This window comes from Macaca fascicularis, chromosome 11 (assembly GCF_037993035.2).
Source record: "Macaca fascicularis isolate 582-1 chromosome 11, T2T-MFA8v1.1".
Lineage (NCBI taxonomy): Eukaryota > Metazoa > Chordata > Mammalia > Primates > Cercopithecidae > Macaca > Macaca fascicularis.
Window position 1 is genome coordinate 7,199,164 of NC_088385.1, and position 11,386 is coordinate 7,210,549.

The 11,386-nt window shown below is 47.0% G+C and overlaps 1 long non-coding RNA gene across 1 annotated transcript in view; it reads right to left on the bottom strand.

The window, feature by feature from the left end:
- Nucleotides 1-11,386, bottom strand: part of LOC102133769 (uncharacterized) — a 76,559-nt gene that overhangs the window by 57,620 nt on the left and 7,553 nt on the right. Inside the window, exon 3 of the long non-coding RNA XR_001483236.3 lies at nt 8,078-8,158. This is a non-coding gene — a long non-coding RNA (uncharacterized lncRNA). The remainder of the gene's footprint in view (nt 1-8,077; nt 8,159-11,386) is intronic.

Genomic DNA, 11,386 nt, shown 5'->3' on the forward strand with positions numbered 1-11,386 from the left:
CCAGGTGTGGTGGCTCAACACTCTGTCAAAAAAGAAAGAGAGAGAGAGAGAGAAGGAAAGAAGGAAGGAAAGGAAGGAAAGGAGGGGGGGAAGGAGGGAGGGAGGGAGGAAGAGTGAGCACTGGGCCAGGTGTGGTGGCTCAAGCCTGTAATCCCAACACTTTGGAAAGCCAAGGCAGGAAGATTGCTTGAGCCTAACAGTTAAAGACAAGCCTGGACAACATAGACAGACCCATCTCTATTTAAAAAAAAAAAAAAAAAGTTTAAAGAAAGCACTGAACTATGAATCAGGAGCTCTAAATTCTAGTCCTGTTTTTGACCTTGGCTATGTGAAGCAAACTTTATCAGCCAATGTTTACTCATTTTCAAATGGATTGATATTTCTTGCCCTGGCTTCCTCACAGGGTTTCTATGACAAGCAAATGAGAAAATAGATGCACAAATGCTTTGTAACCTTGGCTTTGTGCAAATGTGTGAAATGAAATAATCTTTTCAAAGTCCACCTGTCCCTCTGGCTTCTCTTTCTCTTGGTTCCTTTATACATCATATATACGTCTCTGCCAGTTGCCAAACAACTGCTCCTCCCAGCTTTGCACGTATATATCTGCCACAACTTTGGGGAACAAACTCTGCTTGTCCCCGGTGAAGAAAGGGGCCAGATCTCCTAATCCTGCTCTAACTCTTCCTGGAGTCTCTCTCTCCATCTCCTGGGCTCCTCCTCTAGTTATGCAGAGGGAACAGGGCTTCTGATCAGCTTAGAGCAGCCCAGTTCTCTCTCACTCAATGGACGTGGCCCCAGCCCTGACTGCAGAGATCTGTCCCTTCACTCCACTGGGTTCCTTGTCCCGGCTTCCCAAGGAGCCCCACATCTGAGATTCCATAGACAAAGACACTCCCCCAACCTCCGCTGTGGCAGGCTGGGAAGCTGTGAGGAGCTCTGAGCCAGAAAAGGGAGAGGACAGCCCCATCTTGTAGACCCCACCCTCTAGGAATGGATTTATGCTTCATTGTTGGCAGAAACCATAGAAACCACAGATGACCATGAGTCAGTAGATAATAAACAGGATTCTTTACAAACAGAGGTTGCCTGGGGCAACCCTAGGAAGGTGAGGCCCTGGATTTCATGGTTTGGCCTGTAAGAACCTCCTAGCACCCCAGAACTCCCAAACATAATATTAGGCAATGCCAATGAGCACAGATCAATAATTTGCGCAGGTAAGTCCTTCTTGGGTTCCTATTCCAGATGCCCTGGCACTCTGAACTCCCCCATCCAAAGCTTCTTTCCATTCCTCAAACTCACCGTGTGGTCTCCTGGCTCTTAGCTTTCCTACCCAAGCCCCCAACTCCTTGAAATTCTCTTCCCTCTTCTTACTCAGAAAATACCTATTCATTCTTCACACCTCAGCTTAAATGTCAGGACTCCGGCATAAATGTCGCTGATCCCTGAAAGTGTCAGAAACCTCAGAAAAGAGGGCCAGGCATGGTGGCTCACGCCTGTAATCCCACCACTTTGGGAGGCCAAGGCCAATGGATCACTTGAGGTCAGGAGTTCAAGACCAGCCTGGCCAACATAGCGAAACCCTGTCTCTACTAAAAATACAAAAATTAGCTGGGCATGGTGGTGCACACCTGTAATCCCAGCCACTCAGGAGGTTGAGGCAGGGGAATTGCTTGAACCCAGGAGGTGGAGGTGACAGTGAGCTGAGATCTCACCACTGCACTCCAGCCTGGGTGGGAGAGTGAGACCCCGGAAACGATGAGATCTTACTTCTCCCTCACAGTCTGAAGACGGAGCACTTTCCATGGAGTGCTGATGAGCCAGGGTCCTGGGCTCCTTCCGGTATGCCAGCCCTAGGGCAAGTCTCTCAATGTCAAGGTCCAGGACTGCAACATCTCCTGTCCAAACAGCAGGATGGAGGCAGGACAGGATAGGAACGAAGTAGGAGAGGGGTCAAGTGCTCATGCTGGCTGGCGTCCCACCAGCCTTTTGACATGAGTCACCCTTCCGCCACTTTATAAGAGAAAGGTAGACCTCTTATCAGTGGTAGGCAATAGCAGGTAGTGGAAACCGTTTTCCCACCACGGCCAAGGCAGGGAATAGAGGCTTCATTGTCCCTAGAGAATTGTAAAAGAGTAACCAACCAACCGAAGGCTCTTTGTTATCCCCTGGGCCAGCAATCCTAAACAATGTCAGTGATAGAACATTCCTCCCTGAAAATGTATTTTATTGGTCTAAGTTCTAAATCTAAATAAATGCTGTCATTACCACTGAGTTTTCATTATAGGTGAACTTCAGCTGGGCGGGCGCAGTGGCTCACGCCTGTAATCCCAGCACTTTGGGAGGCCAAGGCAGGCGGATCACCTGAGGTTAGGAGTTGGAGACCAGCCTGGCCAACATGGTGAAACCCCATCTCTACTAAAAATACAAAAATTAGCCAGGCGTGATGGTGCGTGCCTGTAATCCCAGCGACTCAGGAGGCTGAGGCGGGAGAATCACTTGAACCTGGGAGGCAGAGGTTGCCGTGAGCCGAGATGAGGCCACCGCACTCCAGCCTGGGTGACAGAGTGAGACTCCGTCTCAAAATAAATAAATAAATAAATAATATGTGAACTTCAAGTTAACTTGTTTTTATAACTTAGCGTTTAAATATCATTATCTCCTATACAGAAATTAAAGCTGAAAACTCCCGTTATACAGTAAGCCCCTGACACCCGCAGACTCAGCTACACGGGTTTCTTCCTTCGGGCTGGTCAGCGCCTCCGTCCCTGTGGAGCTGCTATGGAAGCAGGAGCTTGGGAGAGCCAGTGACACCATTTTACACTCAACTCCATCTATCTATCTATCTATCTATCTATCTATCTATCTATCTATCTATCTATATATATATATATTTTTTTTTTTTTTTTGAGGCGGAGTCTCGCTCTGTCGCCCAGGCTGGAGTGCAGTGGCGCGATCTCGGCTCACTGCAAGCTCCGCCTCCCGGGTTCCCGCCATTCTCCTGCCTCAGCCTCCCGAGTAGCTGGGACTACAGGCGCCGCCACCACGCCCGGCTAATTTTTTTGTATTTTTAGTGGAGACGGGGTTTCATTGTGTTAGCCAGGATGGTCTCAATCTCCTGACCTCGTGATCCGCCCATCTCGGCCTCCCAAAGTGCTGGGATTACAGGCTTGAGCCACCGCACCCGGCCTATATATATATATTTTTTAATTTAGAGACAGGGTCTCCCCATGTTGCCTGCCTGGTCTCAACTCCCGGTCTTAAGTAATCCTCCCGACTCGGCCTCCCAAAGTGCTGGGATTATAGGTGTGAGCCACGGCACCCGGCCAATCAACTCCATCTCAGAACTGGAAAGACACACACACACACTAGACAGGCACATCCCTTGCTGGTCACAGCCTATAGTCACGGTGTGTTTATAGTTGAGGAGACAGTCTAAAGATGCCTACAAAGACCCGCTCCGACAACAATGGAGAGTCCACATGTCCCGATACCCACATCAACATATGCTCTGAAGACAATCATAGTTATACCTTGATGTATTAATACTTACACACTAAAATGTCATGGAGAGTTTTCTTTAAATCAACAGAGTTATCAACTCTCTCATGCAGTCTGCTCACCCACATGTAGACACAGCTTAGTTTAACCTTTATATCGACCAGACCCCCATATGAGAAAAACTTAAAACAAAGCCGGGGCAGTCCTCTGCTTGCTTCCAGAGGACGCCCTCCTGGGTAACAGAATAGCTTTCGATAAACTGTCTTCTTACTGCACTCTGTGACTCGCCTTGATTCCTTCCTGCACGTGATCCCAGAACCCTCTGGGCTTCAAGGATCAAGACCCATTTTTCCACGAACAGAACCACATATCTCTGCCTTTCAATGGTAGATTCAAAACACACAATGATGGTGCCATGATTGCAAAGACAAAGGAATAACTTGAGTTATTTTCCTCGTGTCTACTTGGACTTTTTATTTGTGTTAAAAATTTAAAACAGCGAAAAGGAGGTCAGGTGTGGTGGCTCACGCCTGTATCCCAGCACTTTGGGAGGCCATGGTGGGAGGATCACTTGAGACCAGGAGTTCAAGACCTGCCTGGCCCACATGGTGAAACCCTGTCTGTACTAAAAATACAAAAATTAACCGGGCATGGTGACACACGCCTGTAATCCCAGCTACTCGGGAGGCTGAGGCACAAGACCCACTTGAACCCAGCAGACGGAGATTGCAGTGAGCTGAGATTGCACTCCAGCCTGGGTGACAGAGCGAGACTCTGTCTTAAAAAAAAAAAAAAAAAAGTGAAATGGAAAGCAAATTATAAGTTGTAATAGTTTTGTTTTATGAGGGCCAATATGAAAACTTCAATTCATGATTATTGCTGAAAATAACTTTTGTAAAGAAAGGGGGTGTTAAGAAATAATCCATGCTGGTCAGGTGCAGTGGCTTATGCCTGTAATCCCAGCACTTTGGGAGGCCAGGCAGGTGGCTCTCTTGAGCATAACAAGAACCTGTGTCTACAAACAATCATAATAACCCACGCCACATAGAATACTTTAGGCAGCACACAACGTCTCAACTTTCCCAAATTTTAAGATAGAATGCTTGGAGTGTAAAAGCGTCATGGCCCTGAAAAAAGGATGCTTCATAATATCAGTTTGAGTTGAACCAATGAGTGGATAAAGAAAATGTGATATGTATATGGAGTTGGAGACCACGATTCTAAGTGAAGTAATCCAGGAATGGAAAACCAAACATCGTATGTTCTCACTTATAAATGGGGGAGCGAAGCTAGGAGGAGGCAAAGGCATAAGAATGATAATAATGGACTTTGGGGACTCAGGGAGAAGGGTGGGGAGGGTGAGGGATAAAAGACTACTCATTGGGTGCAGTGTACACTGCTCAGGTGATGAGTGTACCAAAATCTCAGAAACCACCACTAAAGAACTTATCCAGGTAACCAAACACCAGCTGTTCCCCAAACGCTATTGAAATAAAATTTTAAAAAATAAATGATAATGATATCGGTGTGGGTGAGTCTTCTTTTAATGAAATCACCACGAACCTCTTGTGGGTCTTCGTGTCTTCTCTGTCCTGTATATATTTTTGTAAAGGGCAAAACGTGAAGTTAAGAAGATGTGTTGGGATGTTGTGGGCTCAGACAGGGCGCAGCAGGAGTAGAAGTAGGGACAGTATTACTTTCCATACCCCCAAAGCTCCCCAGGAATACTGGAGTGCTGAGGGAGAGTCAGGTAGTAAATACTGATAGTGATAGCACCTTACATCATGCATGTGATAAGCTCGCTTATCGAGGCAGAGCTCCATGTCTTATCTATTTATCTTAAAGATCATCATGATTCTTTTTTTTTTTTTTTTTTTTTTTTGAGACGGAGTCTTGCTCTGTAGCCCGGGCTGGAGTACAGTGGCCAGATCTCAGCTCACTGCAAGCTCCGCCTCCCGGGTTTATGCCATTCTCCTGCCTCAGCCTCCGGAGTAGCTGGGACTACAGGCGCCCGCCACCTCGCCCGGCTAGTTTTTTGTATTTTTAGTAGAGACGGGGTTTCACGGTGTTAGCCAGGATGGTCTCGATCTCCTGACCTCGTGATCCACCCGTCTCGGCCTCCCAAAGTGCTGGGATTACAGGCTTGAGCCACCGCGCCCGGCCATCATGATTCTTAAAAGCACCCAGACAATGCCCAGCTCCTGTGAAGCTCGAGGCAGATCTGCCACAGAGCAGCTTCTGAACCCTCACACAGAGTCCAGGGCCAGGCTGTCTGCCATCTTGGCAGGGCTGCTCTTCTCCAAATATTTTGCACAACTTCAAGAAGGGGGAAGTGAGGCCAGGTGCAGTGGCTCACGCCTGTTATCCTAGCACTTTGGGAGGCCGAGGTGGGCGGATCATGAGGTCAGGAGTTCGAGACCAGCCTGACCAACATGTTGAAACCCCCTCTCTACTAAAAATACAAAAATTAGCCGGGTGTGGGCGGCGGGCACCTGTAATCCCAGCTACTCAGAAGACTGAGGTAGGAAAAACGCTTGAACCCAGGAGGTGGAGGTTGCAGTGAGCCAAGATTGCACCTACTGCACTCCAGCCTGGGTGACAGAGCGAGACTCTGTCTCCAAAAAAAAAAAAAGAAGGGGGAAGTAAAAAGTTTCACATTTACTAGCAACAGATGAGCATTGCATCCTCCAAAAAAAGGAACATATATCAAAGGCACTTTACTATTCTATATTTACTAAGACTTGTAGGAAAAAAATCTTCATTCCCTTTTGCTCCCAATTATTGAATAATGGAAAGTCATATTCTTTTTTTTTTTTTTTTTTTTTTTTGAGACAGGGTCTCACTCTGTCACCCAGGCTGGAGTGCAGTGGCATGATCTTGACTCACTGCAACCTCCACCTCCCAGGCTCAACTCCACTAGTAGATGGGTCTACAGGTGGGAGCCACCACACCTGGCTAATATTTGTACTTTTTTGTAGAGGGGTTTCACCATGTTGTCCAGACTGGTCTCGAGCTCCTGGCTTCAAGTGATCCACCTGCCTCAGTCTCTCAAAGTGCTGGGATTACAAGCGTGAGCCACTAAGCCTAGCCTCAGTCATTAAAATTTTTTTTTACATGTCTCCAATTTGCTATCATTTATCAATCACTTCTCGGCTCATTTATTTATTCCTACCATGTTCTTAGATTAACTTACCACTGAGATGTGATTCTACTGTAAATAATGCATTGAACAATGATCATGAATACATCTTTTGGAAACCTCCGACTTACTAATGATATATCTTCTTGTTAATTTGCTCTGCACCCTAATTATTCTAGCAATAAATAATTATTCATCCACTGGTACATTCTATTATACCATAAACATAAACCATACTTACAATATGTCAGGTAATGTTCTAAGTACTTTATATATATTAACTCATTTGGTCCTCACCACAACCATATGAGGTAGACACAAATATGAAGATTCTGTGGCACAAAGAGGTTAAACAACCTGTCTAAGACCACACAGCCCATAAGTACCAAAACCAATATTCAGACCAAGGCTGCCTCAATCCACACATGAGCCAAACCCCTGCACATGTTGCCTCTTCTTGAAAAAATGTTGGGGTACAGGGGAAGCTCTGTCCATCTCAATGGGGAAGGGTACAATCTCAATTAAATTTTTCTTTTTAAGTTGAATATATATTTAAAATATATTTCTGCCATCCTGGACAACATACTGAAACTTTGTTTCTACAAAAAATACAAAAATTAGCCAGGTGCAGTGGTAGGTGCCTGTGGTCCCAGGTACCTGGGAGGCTGAGAGGATCACTTGAGTCCAGGGAGGTCAAGGCTACAGTGAGCCATGATCACGCCATTACATTCCAGCCTGGGCAACAGAGCAAGACCTTATTTAAAAAAAATATATATATACATATATATATATATTTCTGTTTTAATTATATATCAGTAATTCTAGTGATAGAATGTGAGAGACCAAATGGGGCAAAATATCAGTAACTGACAAGTCTAGGTAAAGGGTATACAAAAGGTCATTATATTATTCTTGCAAATTCCTAAAACTTTGAATTTTTTAAATAAAAAGTTAAAGAGAATTATTTCATCTTAAATGTCACCAATAATATGCTAAATGTTACATTTTAAAATATAAAGAAAGATTTTAGATTCAAAAGTATACAAAGATGTATGCAGTTTTTCAAAATGCTTTTGGTAGTAGTAACAGATCCAAAATTTGAAGGCAAAACAGTCTTTTTTTTTTTTTTGAGATGGAGTCTTGCTCTATGGCCCAGGCTGGAGTGCAGTGGCATGATCTGGGCTCACGGCAACCTCAGCCTCCCAGGTTCAAGTGATTTCTCCTGCCTCAGCCTACAGGGTAACTGGGATTATAGGTGCACACCACCACGCCCAGCTAATGTTTTGTATTTTAGTAAAGATGGGGTTTCACCGTGTTGCCCAGGCTGGTCATGAACTCCTGAGCTCAGGCAATCCACCCGCCTCGGCCTCCCAAAGTGCTAGGATTACAGGCGTGAGCCACCGAGCCCGGTCACAGGCAAAACAGTCTTAGGGAACATACCTGCTTTTTTCTCATTGGCCAGATTTTGCTACGTAGTCACTGGTATCCACTTCCCACAGGTTAGTTCCAGGAAATCAGATTCTAAGATGGGGATATGAATGTAAGAGGTTGATTTGGAAGTCTCTTGAATTTGACCCTTGAAGAAATGAAGCAGGATTAGGCAGAGGGGGAAGCAGGAGGATGATGCAGTCATCACCAAGGCCCTAGCCACAGGCAGCTCTGCAGCTAGGACAGCCCTGCAGAGTTACCCCCAGCTGGAATAAGGGGCCCAGACTTTTATGCTTCCACATCAGCCATTGAGTGGATACAGGTGGCCCCAGCAAAGGGCGCAGAATCTTGAGTGAAGCAATTCTTTAGCTGAAGCAATCACTGGGAGAGGAGACTCAGCTGAAGCTGTCGACAGTGTCCACTACATTCCCACTTTACAGACAAGGAGGTTGAGGTATACAGCAATCAGCTGCGTGTAGTGGCTCACACCTGTAATCCCAGCACTTTGGGAGGCCGAGGTGGGTGGATCACTTGAGGTCAGGAGTTAGAGACCAGCCTGACCAACAATGTGAAACTCCGTCTCTACTAAAAATACAAAAATTAACCAGGCATGGGGGCGCACCCCTGTATTTCCAGCAGCTCGGGGGGCTGCGGCAGAAGGATCACCTGAGCTCGGGAGACAGGGATTGCAGTGAGCCGAGATCACGCCACTGCACTCCATCCTGGGAAACACAGCAAGACCTGTCTCAAAAAAAGAGTATAGCAATTAAATAACTTTCCCAAGATCACAGAGCTGATAAATGGTTGTATCCATTCTCCAACACCACATTAGTGCTGCGTAACAAGCACCCATAAAATATGTACTAACAGGCTAATAACAATAAAAATGTACTTTGGCACATGAATCAATCAGGTTAGCTAAGTCATTCTGCTGATTTGGTCCAAGTTAGTCAGATTTCGGCTGGGCTCCCTCGTGTGTTTGTGGCTATGGGTCGGCTTTCCTCGTCTGGTCTAGGATGGCCTGAGCTAGGATGACTTACTCTCCTGCACGTGGTCTCTTGTCCTCCTGAGCTTGCTCCTCATCATGGTGGGAAGCTTCCGAGACAATGAATGTGGACAAAGCCTTTGGAGCTCCAAGACTAGAACGAGTCCGTCATCACTTCTGCCACGTTCTATTGGCCAAAGCGAATCACAAGGCCAAGTGCAGAGTCAGTGTGGGAGGATCATAGACACTCAGAGATGTAAAAATCAGGGACAAGCAACCATAGTGATGGAGCCCAAATGCAAACTCCAGAGACCTCACTCCTAGAGGTCTTTTTTTTTTTTTTTGAGACAGAGTCTCGCTCTGCCGCTGGGGCTGGAGTGCAGTGGCCGGATCTCAGCTCACTGCAAGCTCTGCCTCTCGGGTTTACGCCATTCTCCTGCCTCAGCCTCCCGAGTAGCTGGGAGTACAGGCGCCCGCCACCTCGCCCGGCTAGTTTTTTGTATTTTTAGTAGAGACGGGGTTTCACTGTGTTAGCCAGGATGGTCTCGATCTCCTGACCTCGTGATCCGCCCGTCTCAGCCTCCCAAAGTGCTGGGATTACAGGCTTGAGCCACCGCGCCCGGCCTACTCCTAGAGGTCTTACTCCACAGTCATCTCCCAAGCAAATCTTTAATTAGTATCTATGTCAAGTTCCACCTGGCCTGGCACTGTGAAAGAGCACGGTCCTGCTTTTAAGGAGTTTACAGCCTAGATAAGGAGCCAAGACACCCACCATGAATGTTTGGTAGCAAGAAAGGTAAGGCAAACGTAAGAGGGGCAAATGCAGCAGGAATCGGGGCAGGGGAGGTACTGTGGACCACGTTGGTCCAGGAGGGTCTGGGCAGCGATTGATTCAGGTCTTGGAGAATGTGCAGAGTTGAGTCAGATAGTAAGGAGGGATGCACACCCGCACCTCCTCCTTCTCCTCCTCCCCCAGGTACTGATGGAGGGAAGGGAAGGAAAATAGACAGAATGCAGGGCCTGTGAAGAAGTAGTTTTTTTTTTGTTTTGTTTTGTTTTAATTTTTTGAGACGGAGTCTTGCTCTGTGTCACCCAGGCTGGAGTGCAGTGACGCGGTCTTGGCTCACTACAACTTCCACCTCCTGGGTTCAAGTGATTCTCCTGCCTCAGCCTCCTGAGTAGCTGAGACTAGAGGTGTGTGCCACCACACCCAGCTAATGTTTTGTATTTTTAGTAGAGATAGGGTTTCACCGTGTTAGCCAGGATGGTCTCGATCTGACCTCGTGATCTGCCTGCCTCGGCCTCCCAAAGTGCTGGGATTACAGGTGTGAGCCACCATGCCCGGCCTGAGGAAAGCAGTTTTCTAAATCCCCTCTCTGTTGTCCCCTCAGCCCCTTAGGATTTCCTTTTATCTGCCTTGGCCAGGCATTGAGAGCTCAGCATGCTGAGGACAACAGTATTTCATTGTTACATGCATTTACTATCCTCCTTTTGAGGACTGTGGGTGATGCCATCTTAGTTCTACTGAGCAGAAAGGCAGACGAGATTACCAAAAGACAAGAGTAGATGGTTCCATAAAGGAAAGGGAATGGAGCCACCGGAGGGGGAAGATCAGGAAAAGGGGTTGGAAGGAGACAGAAGAGGGAGCAGGAGAGGAGAGGAGAGGACTGAATAGATCCTATGAGGAAGAATATTTTGGGGAGACAGGAGTGAAGATGCCTGTTAGGAAACGATGCTGTATAATGAGCAACAGAGCCCTGGGCTTGGGCTCCAGCCAGCAGCCTTCAGTAAAGACCAGCCCTGGCCAGCATACTTCTCAAAGCTTTAGGAGTTGGATTTCTTGTGTCTTCAAATGCTGAGATGACCTTTAGGGCTGAAACAAGGCAGTCAGTTTTATCTGGTTTCCTTTCCATACACCAGGCTTGCCTAAAGCAACTTGTTTATTTTCCTATCGGATAGTAGTCAAAGGTGCCAGCTTAGGAATGAGACAAGTGGGCCGGGCGCGGTGGCTCATGCCTGTAATCGCAGCACTTTGGGAGGCCGAGGCGGGCGGATCACGAGGTCAGGAGATCGAGACCATCCTGACGAACACGGTGAAACCCTGTCTCTACTAAAAATACAAAAAAATTAGCCAGGCGTGGTGGCGGGCGCCTGTAGCCCCAGCTACTGCGGAGCCTGAGGCAGGAGAATGGCGTGAACCCGGGAGGTGGAGCTTGCAGTGAGCTGAGATCGCGCCACTGCACTCCAGCCTGGGCGACAGAGTGAGACTCCGTCTCAAAAAAAAAAAAAAAAAAAAAAAAAAAAGGGCCGGGCGCGGTGGCTCAAGCCTGTAATCC